At 44.1% G+C, this 13,320-nt stretch overlaps 1 long non-coding RNA gene across 1 annotated transcript in view; it reads right to left on the reverse strand.

The window, feature by feature from the left end:
- Positions 1-13,320, reverse strand: part of LOC123462714 — a 47,425-nt gene that overhangs the window by 13,497 nt on the left and 20,608 nt on the right. The window contains exon 2 of the long non-coding RNA XR_006638479.1: positions 13,047-13,215. This is a non-coding gene — a long non-coding RNA (uncharacterized LOC123462714). The remainder of the gene's footprint in view (positions 1-13,046; positions 13,216-13,320) is intronic.

Below are 13,320 nucleotides of genomic sequence, written 5' to 3' on the forward strand. Positions count from 1 at the left end.
AAACGCTGGGCTTTGTCAGCCCTCAGAAGACATGCTCCGTGTGTGTGTGTGTGTGTGTGTGTGTGTGTGTACATACATGTGTGGGCACACACTGCTTCCTGACATTCCTTCTCAGGACCGAGTGCTAGCTGCCACAGGGGCACTTCTTGGGGCTGGCTGTCTCCCCTCCCCACCTCACTTGTCTTTCTTCTGCCCGTGTTTCCATTACTTGCCAGTAAAACCACTTCATGATGACCTGCATCCACATTGTCAGAGCACACCTGCTTGTCACCCAGCTCAGTGATGTGTACAGAGGGAGCAGGGACTGCCCAGTTACCCCAATGTCAGCCTCTGGTCACTGCAGGCATGAACTGGTAGGGTAATCCTTCTTGCCCACAAGTCCCTCCGTGACCAGCCTTGAGTCATGGGACACGCCTAGGAGTCTCTGCACTGAGTCGGTCCCTCCCTGACTCGACTCACATTTTTTCTTGTTTGTTTTCTTTTTTGGAGGTTTGTTTGGTTTTGTTTTTGTTTTTTTTTTGTTTTTTTTTTTGTTGTTGTTGTTGTTTTGAGTTAGAGTATTACTTTAGCCAAGGCTGACCTGGAGCTTATTTTGTAGCCCCAAGCTGGCCTTGAACTCATGGAGATCCTCCTACCTCGGGCCCCTGAGTGCTGGGGTTAAGAGCATGCACCACCACGCACAGTCTGTTCTCACTTTTGATTTCCCCTTCCCTCCTACATCTGAAATGCTCACCCTGGTTATATTTCAAATAGACTAAACCAACCAGCTACCTAGCATGGAAGTTTCCCATTTTGAAGGAACCCCAGTATTACTGTTGAAATCCCAACAGCTTTGGAAGTAATCAAAGGTGGAGGCAATTATCCTCTACCACGGAGCTGCCATTACATTCTATGAGGTGGGAGACAGAGGTCTGCTGAGGACTTGCCCAGGTTTCTGCCCAAGATTTGGTTCATGACCCTAATCACCAAATTCATGTGTCTTGATTTTGATCTTGCTGCTCATTAAGAATCTGCACATTGGGAGCTGGACACGGGGGCACAAGCTTTAATCCCGGCACTCAGGAGGCAGAGATAGGAGGATCAGCATGAGTTTGAGGCCACCCTGAGACTACAAAGTTAATTCCAGGTCAGCCTAGGCTAGAGTGAAACCTTACCTTGAAAAAAAAGAATCTGGGAATTGGGCTGGAGAGATTGCTCAGTGGTTAAGGCAATTGCCTGAAAGGCCTAATGACTCAGGTTCGATTTCCCAGGACCCACATAAAGCCAGATGCACAGTAGCACATGCGTCGGGAGTTCATTTGCAGTGGCCAGAGCACACCCGTTCTTCTGCTCGTGCTCTTGCTTGCTCTCTCTCTCCCTCCCTCTCTCTCTCTCTCTGTCTCCTTGCAAATAAATACATTAAAATGCCTTAGTGGTTAAGGCTCATGCCTGCAAAGCCTAAGGACCCATGTTCAACTCTGAGCCCACATAAACCAGACGCACAAAGGTGAGGCAAGCACAAGGTCATACATGCCCACTAGGTAGTGCAAGTGTCTGGAGTTTGATTTCAGTGTCTGAAGCCCTGGTGCACCAATTCTCTCTCTCTCTCCCTAAAAAATAATTAAAAAATAAAAATAAAGAATCCTTAGAAAAAAATTCATTTGGTTTTTCGAGGTAGGGTCTCACTCTATCCCAGGCTCACCTGGAATTCACTATGCAATCTCAGGGTGGCCTCAAACTCATGGTGATCCTCTTACCTCTGCCTTCTGAGAGCTGGGATTAAAAGCATGCACCACCAGGCCCATCTGAAAATAGTTATAAAAAAGAATCTGAGGATGTAAATAGCTTCTGAAAGACTGAAGACTGATGAAGGCATATGTCCAGCAGAATACAGAGGGGTTTAGTGAGCCTCTCCGTATAACAAGATCATTAGTCCTTTACACCAAGCCATGTAATGACAGAAACTTGGCACACAGACATCAAGCCCAAGAGCCAGCAGAGGCCATATATTACTCAGTGTGGCTGCCTGGTACTCACTACTAGAATTGACTTCATTAGGGGTTACAGCAAGGGACCATACTTTTTTTACAATATTTATTTATTTATTTGAAAGCAACAGACAGAGGAAGAGACAGATGGAGAGAGAGGGAGAATGGGCACACCAGGGCCTTCAGCCACTGAAAATGAACTCCAGACTCGTGCGCCCCCTTGTGCATCTGGCTAACGTGGGTCCTGGGGAATGGAGCCTCGAACTGGGGTCCTTAGGCTTCACAGGCCAGTGCTTAACCACTATCTCCAGCCTGGGACCATGCTTTAAATCCTTCTCTATTAGTAACACACTAAGCACATAGACTTCAACCCCTGTGCCTCCTTCCTCCATTGTGAAATGACCATTGAGCATTGTATTGTCACAGTGTGACATTGGGTTGTCACAGTGGACCATTGTGATGTCCCAGTTGGGTATTGTGATGTTACAGTAGAGCATTGTGATATCATAGTAGGGCATTGTAATTTTACAGTGTGGCATTGTGATGTGACTTTGGGGCATTGTGATATCACAGTGCGGTATTGTGAGGCCACAACAGGCCATAATGATGTCATAGTGGGGCACTACGATGTGACAGTGGAGTTTTGTTTTATCTCAGTCCAGCACTATGGTGTCACAGTGGGGCACTGTGATGACTTGGTGGTACATGGAAGTATGATAGTGGGCGTTGTGATACCAAAGTGACACACTGCAACGTCAAAGTGACACTTTTCAATGTGACAGTGAGGCACTGAGATGTGACAGCTGGACACTGGGATTTGACAAAGTGAGACTCTTACACCAAACAGTTGGAAAGGGCAAGGACTTGGCACAAAAGCTTCATATGCAAGTGTCAGCAGAGGGCAGGATCACTTGGTTGCAGCCCCCTGGTTCTCACTGCTGGCACTGACTCTTCATAGGGAGTTAGAGCAATAGCCCACAGCTTTAAACCCGTCTCCATTGGCAATACACTAAATACACGACCTTCAAGCCTGGTGCCTCCTCCCCAAACCCTGCTTGAGGCCCTTCCTCCTCTTTTAGGAAGATTTGGTTTTTGTTAGCAAATTGCTCTCAGGGTCAGGACTTAAACTTGGTCTGGAATGTTTGGGCTCCACCTTTTGGCAAAGAATCCTGGAAGTGGCCTCTGGTCCGCCCAGCCCTGTGCTGTTCAGACCATCTGCTGATTCAGCAGTCGTTTCTCTCGGGCGTTGGCAGTGGCTGGGTGTGTGTCAGTGACATTTAGCATGCTGGGTCACATTTTCCAGGACCCATGTACATGCTTAATTTAGCCACAGCAATTTCGCATAATTTTCAAAAATGCTTATGAGTAAAATTTGTCCTATGTAGTTTTATTTCAAATGCATTTTCTGAGCTGCTGAAGAGGCCAGGATTTTACTTATAGTCAACACTCATGATGCCCTATAGAATATGGATTCCAATTCCTGGTTGTATTATATACTTACACAAGATATTTCTGGTTTCTAATATATCAGAATCCTAGAAACAAAAGCAGCTGTATTCCTAGAATAAGTTCTATAACACAGAAATGTGACTATAGTTTGCAACAAGATCTCACTATGTGGCTCAGGCTCATCTCAAATTCCTGGGCTCAAGCAATCCTCCTACCTCAGCCTCCTAAGTAGTTGAAAGTCTGGGCACATGCACCATGCCTAGTTATATACTTTGTAAAGAAGCAGGAGAAAACAGTCCAAAGTTCAGGACACAAATGATAAACGTTTAAGGAGACAGAAATGCCAACTGTCCTGACTTGACCATTTGTTCATTAATTCGTTTGTTTTTGTGTGGTGCTGGGGGCCAAACTCAAGGCTTGTTTGTAAGCCTTCTACCACAGAGCTATTCCCGCAGCCTTGATTTAACCATTATACATTGTATGGAAGTACAGAATTAACACACTATACCAAATAGATATGTACAATTGATACTCAAAATCTTGAATGCAAAGAACAATATAAATACCAGACTTGCCAATGCTGCAGTCCCCTTGGGAGACACTCCCTCCTTATCACAGCTCTGGTTGACCTTTACACAGGAATCCAGTTCTCATTTTCATGGCCACTGTCTGAGGGGCTTTCTTACCCAGACCCTCAAAGCTCTGCCCCCAGCTCTAGGAACCGATGGGCATAAGGTCGGTACCTAAAGTGAGTGGAGTGAGCAGGTACTGCAGACTCCCAACAGGTGGCAGCCAAGAAAATGCAGGTGGGCTACCCAGTAGTTTGGCCTGTGTCCTTGTCACCCATAGGTGCGTCCTCTCCAGAATAGTACACCTTGACTCTGCTGTATTTCAAAGCCCCTGAGAGCCATGTATAGAGTCTGAGCCAGTAGTCACTGGCAGATCCCACAGGAGAATCCATGTTACACACGGGTCCCTCACCTCACTAGATCCCAGGCCCCATGGTGGAGCAATGATGGGGGTGCCCTGCTCCTGGAAGTGACAAGGCAGCTTCTGCACAGGAATGCTGTCCCAAAGGTCCCCACGAGCATCTCCTTTTGAGCCCACCTCTGCTTGACCATGTCCAGTGTCCCTCACAACTAAGTCCCAACAGCTCTGTGATTGGCTTGGGCCTCAAGGACAATTCCCAGGTGAATAAATGCCTTTAAAGCAGACTGCAAGCCAGGCATGGAGGTTCACACCTAAAGTCCTTTCATTAGGGAGACTGGGGCAGGAGGATTATAGAGCATTTCAGACCAGCCTTGGCAATATAACAAGTTGGAGGTCAGCCTGGGCTATATGGAAAGACCTTGTCTTAAAAAACAAAGCCTGGGAAGCTGGGTGTGGTGGCGCATGCCTTTAATCCCAACACTTGGGAGGAGGAGGTAGGAGGATCACTGTGAGTTTGAGGCCGCCCTGAGACTACATAGTTATGTAAAGCCAGATGCACAAGATGGCACATGCATCTGGCGTTCATTTGTAGTGGCTAGAGGCCCTGGTGTGCCCGTTCTATCTGCTTTTCTCTCCCCTCTCTCCCATAAATAAGTTAAAAGATTAAATGTGTTTAAAATTTTATTTATATATGTGTATATATATATATTTCACATGGGAAATATACATGTTATGAAATCTATGTATCCCATGCATATGTATGATATCTATTCTTTTTTAGAAAAGTTTAAAAATCAAAACAAAAAAATGAATTGAAAATGTCTATGATCCTCCATTTCACCAGACATCTTTCATCCCACTAATGTTTCCATGTTTTTGTTTCTACTATGTAACCTACATGTAATTGCCCTTCATAAGATGTGAGTTTATCCTGAAATCTATTCTTGTTTTCTCTTTCTTTTTACTCTTTTTCTCTTCTACCTCTTCCTCCCCTCCTCCTCCTTCTTTTTCTTCTTCCTCCTCTTTCTTTCTTCTGAGATAGGACCCGGCTATGTAATCCCGGATGGCCTCAAACTTGGGATCCTCCTGCCCTCACCTGCCAGTACTTGGTATGCACCACCACACTTTGCTTTAAAATAAATGTTTTGTCATTGTTGCTGCTGAGCTACAATATAGTCTTTTCTTTCAGTGATTTATTTTCTGAGCAGTTCCTGAACACACTGCAAAAGCTTCCAACCAGGAAAACATGAGCGGAGTCCCTTCCCCCCCCTGCCCCCCACTCCCGCAGCTCCCGAAGCCGCTCCACTAAACAGCAGCACATGACCAGGATCACCTCTCCAACCACACATTGAGAACGGTCAGAGAGGTGGGACTGCTGAGTCAAAGCAAGTGTGTGTTCCTCATTTAATATGCCAACTTGTTCTCAAAATAGCTGTACTGATTTGTTCTCCCTAAACTGGAGCAGCTGTTTCCCACACCTGCTTAGATTTGATATCATTGCCCTCTTTAGTGTTTTCCAGGTGGTAGGCGCACCGTCTTATCTCAGGGCAGTTCTAGCGTGGATTTTCCTGAACACTGATGGTGTTTACCTTGGCTGGGGGGTGAGTGTCCACTGCTGTGAGTAACACAGCTTCTCTGTCCCACTGCTGTTCTTCTGTTTAAGTGACTGAGAATTCCTTGATATGATCAGGGTTTGAAGATATACATATATATTCTTCCAATGTTTAAATTTCTTTAATTTAGATTATAATACCTTTTAGCATGGGCAAGATTTTTTAAGTTACTTTTATGTAATCAGTCTTTAAACTGGGCATGGTGGTGCAAACCTGTAATTTCAGTACTCAGATGGCAAAAGATCAAAGGCTAAAGGCCAGTCTGGGCTATACGGTGTGACTCTGACTCAAAACAAAACAAAAGCCAATCTTATATCTTTTCCTTAATAACTTTGTGGGGTTTGTCTTATTTTCATTAGTGTACTATACGCATGAAGTCTATAGTTTTGATTTTCGTATCCATTTCCTCCTTAAAGATAACTTTCAGAAGTATTAACGACACTTGTTTTCCTCCAAAGCTCTATCCGGAATCTAGACGTATTGTTGAACCTGCAGCATCCGTGGCTCTCTGAAAGCCTGCTTTCGCCACACACCGCGTCACTGTTTATCGTGTGAATGCTGCGGTCGCGCTCGAGTTGCTGTCTCTGAGAGCATCATTTCTGCTTGTCTGGTCATGCCTGTCTTTCTTGGCACTGATTTGCTCACCTGTATTGTTGAGAGTCCTTCTGCCCACCTGCTGTGCTGCCTGACTGGCCACAGGGACCCTGACCAAGGAACAAGCAGAGGTGAGGCATGCCTTCCTCTCACTCCTACATTAGGCTCTTAACTTGAACTTGTCTTGCAGGTGACTGTCTGAAAAACTCTGCAAGTCTCAATGCTATCATGAAATGGATGCTGGTGGTAGATGCCTATTGCTTAAACATCTATCCCCAAGCCTTTGATTCTGGTCTTTGCAGAATTCTCATTTGGCCTCAAACCCCTGTTCCTGAAACCCCTGTCAAGTATCCAAACTTGCCTGGAATCCATCTGCCCTGTGCATCCACTGTGGGTCAGGTCTCCATGGCCAGTTGATTACTTTCACTCACTCTGTGTATGTGTGTGTGTGTGTGTGTGTGTGTGTGTGAGTGCATGTGCGTGTGTGTGTGTGTGTGTGTGTGTGTGTGTTTGGATGCATGTGGGTGCACGCATGTGGAGGCCAAAGGTTAACATTGGTTGTTCAAGTCAGGCACTCTCTTTCTCTTATTGTTTGAGGCTCACTCTCACTAACTCTAGAGCTTGCTGATTCAGGTAGACTAGGTATCCAGTGAGCCTTAGAGATGCACCTGCCCTGCCTCCCGGCACTGGAATTACAGGTACATGCCACCAAGCGCTGCACTTATGTAGATGTTTGTCATCTGAAGCTACGACCCATGCTTGTACACCAAACACCAAGCCATGATCACCTTCACTCTTAGTAACTCCTCAGTGAAGCATGAGAAACTACTTATGCTTACTAACATTTCATTATATTTTTCTCTTGTAGTTATTATATTATTACACTTACTAATGACTCCATGTGCATGAGAAAAATCACATCTTTATGAAGTTAAATGACTTGCCTGATGCATCAGCGAGCTTGACACCCCAGCGCCCACCGAGCCCAACATCCCGTCAGGGAGATCTTCATCCTCAAGAGCTGATAATTCCCACAGTAGAAGGGACATGTGTGTGAAAAAAAATCGAACCCATTCTGCCACAGAAGTGGGAAACAGTCTCACTACTGGCTACTACTTCCTGTCAGGTATCAGTTCTGAAGAAAACCATCATAAATGTAACACCAGAACTCCTAGCTGGGGTGCTCTGTGGTTACGTCCCCACTGCCCAGGACTAATGTTTAATAGTAACCCAAAAGTGAGTGAGCACTAGGGAGGCAGAGGTAGGAGGATCACCTTGAATTTGAGGTCACCCTGAGACTGCATAGTGAATTGCAGGTAAGCCCAGGTTAGAGTGAGACCCTACCTCAAAAAAGAAAAAAAAAAAGCTGGGCTGGAAAAATAGCTTAGAGGTTAAGACATTTGCCTGTGAAGCCAAAGGACCCTGGTTCAATTCCCCCAGGACTGTAGGGCAGATGCACAAGGGGCACATGCATCTGGAGTTAGTTTGCAGTGGCTACAGGCCCTGGCATGTCCATTCTCTCTCTGCCTGTCTTTTCTCTCTTTCTCTTCCTGCTTGCAAGTAAATAAATAAAATTTTTAAAAAGCATATGCCACCATTCCCAGCCCCTTTGTCTGTTTTTGAGATAATAAACTTATAATAAACAAAGATTCCTAAGAAACAATTCCATTAGTATGCTTGTATTCTGAGAATCCACCAATTTTTTTTACCACTGAACACCAATGATTATTTTTTATGTAACAAATATTATGGTTGTAAGACATCAGAAATACATATCATAAAGCTACAAGATACTCTTACAGCAATGATCCACAGATTTAATTGTTTATCAGAACAGCCTGGACATCTTGCTAAAATACACCCTGGAGTTCTTCTTTCCCATAATTTTAAAATTCAAATGATCTACAACCAGGAACAAGGTTTTGTTCTGTTAGTGAGTTTTCACATGAAGATGACAGTGCTTCTTCAGCGGCCCCACCTTGAGAAACACTCTTTAGAGAGGCAGACGTCAGTGGCAGGTTTAAGAGGAAAAAAGAGGGATAAATGCCAGAGAGTTTTATAATGTCACCTGTTCATGCAATAGAAAATTATAAAAAAAAATCTTAAATCCAGGTGTGGTGGTACACGCCTTTAATCCCAGCAATCGGAAGGCAGAGGTAGGAGGATTGCTGTGAGTTCAAGGCCACCCTGAGATTACATAGTGAATTCCAGGTCAGACTGGGCTAGAGTGAGACCCTACCTCAAAAAAAAAAAAAAAAAAAAAAAAAAGAAGAGCCCAAAGTGGGGCAAGCCTTTAAAAAAATAGTCAGCAATGGTGGCACGTGCCTTTAATCTCAGCACTCAGGAGGCGGAGGTAGGAGGATCACCATGAGTTCAAGGCCAGCCTGGGATTACATAGTAGATTCCAGATCAGCCTGGGCTAGAGTGAGACCCTACCACCAAAAAACAAAAAAGGAGTCCAGCTAAAATAGTCAGATTCATAGAAATGAGTAGAATGGTAACTGCCAAAGGTTAGAGGGACAGGGAATGGAAAGACACTGGCCAAAAGCTATGACCTAGCAACAGTAAGATAACAAAAGTCCTTGTTAACGTAGTAATGTCTTTATGATACATTAAGTTTAAGGACTATTCTTTTAATGTTTTGTCACATATAAATTATTTTGTATATGTATGTGTCAAGTAGATATATAATTGGATAACATTGTAGTCATAAAAATTTTAGCCATAGAAGATGTAAAATATTTCTGTGTGCTATGAATCTTTGTGTACTTTACTTCTGAATTAGTTGCTTTGAATTTTTTTAAATAGCTTCTGAATATTAAAATTGACAGATTCATGCAGCCAGTATTGCAGGTTAAGATCAACTATTACAATCATAATACATGTTGTAGCTTGTAAGCATAAACTTATTTTATATTATATACTACCTAATTGCCATCCTAATTGTTCTTGTTTTTGTCTAACCATGGAGATTCAGAAAGCACCTTGAAACAATACTAAATTCTCTTTGTTCATGAATGTTACTTTAATATTTGAACCCAACTGGTGTTAGAAAGCTATCAAAATATATGGATGTTTCAGGATAGTTGATCTGATGCTAACAGAAAAAAAAAACAATTTTATACAAAAGGAAAAAGATGAATTTCTTGTTATCTAATGTACAGTGTGATGACTGCAGTTAATACTGCCTTTTTTCTTGAAGATAACAAAAGTAGGTAAGTAGTCACTAATCAGCTAATCCACACACCCTGGGAACCAAGAATGGTGACAGACATGTTGATTAAGTTGCTGGTGGTAATCACTACAAGATGTGTATGTGTGTCAAATCATCACATTGTTGAATATATACAGTTTTAATATTAACTAAATATTTTTAAATATTTTATTTATTTATTTGAGAGAGGAAGAGAGAGAGAGACTGGACCTGCCAGGACCTCCTGGCCACTGCAAACAAACTCCAGATGCATGCACCACCTTTGCACATGCAGATTTACGAGGGTCCTGGGGAATCAAACCTGGGTCCTTTAGCTTTGCATTCAAGCACCTTAACCACTATGTCATCTCACTAGTCCTTCATTAGATGTTTTTAACTTCAAAAGAAGATTCCAAGGCTGGAGAGATGGCTTAACAGTTAAGGCACTTGCTTGCAAAGCCAAAGTTCAATTCCCCAGGACCCACATAAGCCAGATGCACAAGGGGGCGCATGCATCTGGACTTTGTTTACAGTAGCTGGAGGCCATGACATCCATTCTCTCCTCTGTCTCTCTTTCTGTCTCTTTCCCTCTGTCAAATAAATAAAAATAAAATATTTTATAAAAAGAGATGATTCCAGCACTGCATAAATGAGTGGACTAGTCAGGGTCCTCCATGGTAGTTGAACAAGAATGAGTTTCCTGTGTTGGAAGTATTCAGGTACCAACTCGACATGAGTAGCAGGAATCCCTGTTCTGCATGGGTGGATTGACTGCTCACGGGTCTCCAAACCAGGGACTTGGTTCAGCATTAGTGGGGAAATGTTCTAAAAGCACAGGGTCCTAGGCACTGGAGGTGCTAGTCTATGAGAGCAGAAAAACCCTGCTGTGTCAAGTTTGCTCTTTCATGTGGTGAAAATGCTCCCCTGAGGCCAGCCCCAAGTTACCAGCAGGATGTCAGTGGAAGCAGACTGGGGAAGAGACACCTGGAAGACAGTATTGCATAGACATCGCATAGGTACCATGCATCCTTAGGGCACAGAGATGGAAGAGAGTAAAATGTCAGAGTGGCACTCCATGTACCTGTTACTTGTGTTTTCAATATGATTCATTTTGTTGTAACTTTACATTATGGACTTTTTCCTAATGGCCATGTTTAACAACTTGCTCCAAAGATGCTGAATGCATAACCACTGGCTCTCATGAGCCACACTGGCTCCAGCATCCCCCACCAGGCTTGAAAAGAGACCCCACCCTACACCTCTGACACTGAGACTGGAAGACTTTGCCACCCTTTGCTGGCTTTCATTTCCCACAACAAGAGAACGCAAGGGCTGCTCTTCTGGATACAGCAGTGAGTCACCTCCCGCCAGCGCCGTTTGGGAAGCACAAGTCTGTGCAGACAGCTGGCCTGCGCCCAGGCTGCTCCCAAAGCAGGTTACTTTGTAAGATCTCTGACGTCAGCCCCTAGCCCTTTTCATGGAAAACAGACTACAAATAATAACCTGTCAGGAGAGGCTCTGTAGCTCTATGTGGACAAGGGAAAGGTGAAAGGGAGGCTGGTTCCCAGGGCAGGTTGTGAGAAGAGGACTGGGGGCAGAAAGCCAGATCCTCTGATGGCAGACCACCCAAACCCCAGCTCGGGGACAAGTGGCTGTGCATGGTCCATGAGTCGAACACACAAAGGAAAGGGAGAGAAACCGTGTGACAGGAGAAGGATAAAGAAGAAGGTGAGGAAAGAGAGGGAAGGGGCATAGGAGGAAGGAATTTGGGGAGGGAAGTGAGCCCATGATGAGAAATAATATTAAAGCAGCTTAGCTCTGGGCAAACCAAAAGAGCCTGTTGCAGTCAGCTTCTCCTTGCTGTCAGAAAACACCCAACCAAGAGCAGCTTATGGGAGGAAAGGGTTTATTTTGGATTACAGACTCAAGGAGAAGCTCCATGATGGCAGGGGAAAATAATAGCATGAGCAGAGGGTGGATATCACCTCCTCGCCAACATCAAGTGGACAATAGCAGCAAAAGACTGTGCCAAAGCCAGGCATGGTGGCACACGCCTTTAATCCCAGCACTTGGGAGGCAGAAGTAGGAGGATCACCATGAGTTCAAGGCCACTGTGAGACTACATAGTGAATTCCAGGTGAGCCTGAACTAGAGTGAGACCCTACCTTGAAAATAAAAAAAAAAGAGAGAGAGAGAGAGAGAGCGCCAAATACTGACAAGGAGAAGCTGACTATAACACCCCTAATCCTGCCCACAACAGTACATCACCTCCAGGAGGCTGTAGTTCCAAAATTGCCACCCACTGGGGACCTAACATTCAGAACACATAAGTTTATGGGGAACACCTGAATCAAACCACCACATTCTGCCCTGGTCCCCATAAAATTACAATCATCCATAATGTAAAATGCAATGCATTCAGGCCAACCATAAAATCCCCATAGTTTTTAATCAATCTCAATGATGTTCAAACATCCCATAGTCCAAGATCTGTTAACTGAGCTGTAATACAAATAATAATAATACTAATAATAATAGTAATAATAATAATAATGGCACAGAATAAACATTCAAACTTCAAAAGATGGCATTGGGCATAGCAAAGATATATTTAACCTATACAAGATTTGATACAACCAGGGCAAACATCAAACTCTGTAGATCTAAGTCTGACAACTCTAGTCACTGACAAGTCTCCAAGTTCAACAATTTTAACCTGTGACACATCTCTGGAATTCCAATTCTACCCCCCCCCGTCTCTCTCTCTGTCTCTCTCTCTGTCTCTCTCTCTCTGTCTCTCTGTCTCTCTCTCTTTGCCTATTATGACAGCCTCACCTCTATTGTATTGAGGGCCCATCCTACTCCAGCATGCTCTCATCTTCATTTAACTAGTTACATCTATGATGATTGCAAGAATGTGGTCTTATTTGGTCACATTTGCTAACATGAATTGGGGGAAGAGGGATGTTCTCAATCCAGTACAATATGGAACTCACATTAGACGTATATGCAGATGTTTCTGGCAGGACGTGACTAAGACACCCCAGCACAAAATGATACAATGGCAAAGACTCAGGTCAAAGGCCAGGTCTCAACCCGAGTCCCGGCAGTAGCTATTTTTCTGTGCTGTACTTACTTAGACCCTCTAAACTCCCGTTTCCTCATCTTAAAATAGAGGATGCCACTCTGACGCTTAGGGGGTGGTAGGCCTTTCAAGAATTCAGTGCACTGCTGGTCTCATTGCAATATATGCCAGCTAGAACTCATGAAGGCACAAAGGCCCTGAGTACACATACTCACGTGTGTCATTCTGCTTTTGCCAATGAATTCAGGAAAATGAACCTGAGAGTTCCACCCTAGAAGGCTTATTCCAGACCTTCTCTCTTTCCAATAGCTCAGCTTTCCCAGTAGCCACAGGGTCCTGCGATGTTACTCATCATAGATAAGGCCTGGGACGGTGTTGTTGACCCTGGAAACACAGGCACAATAGATACAGAAACAGGTGACTGGGTCACAGGTCACCATAAAATCACATAAAGGTCTAGAAGAGAAAGGTGCAGGCTCTCTGGCTTCC

Source organism: Jaculus jaculus, chromosome 8 (assembly GCF_020740685.1).
Source record: "Jaculus jaculus isolate mJacJac1 chromosome 8, mJacJac1.mat.Y.cur, whole genome shotgun sequence".
NCBI classification, from domain to species: domain Eukaryota; kingdom Metazoa; phylum Chordata; class Mammalia; order Rodentia; family Dipodidae; genus Jaculus; species Jaculus jaculus.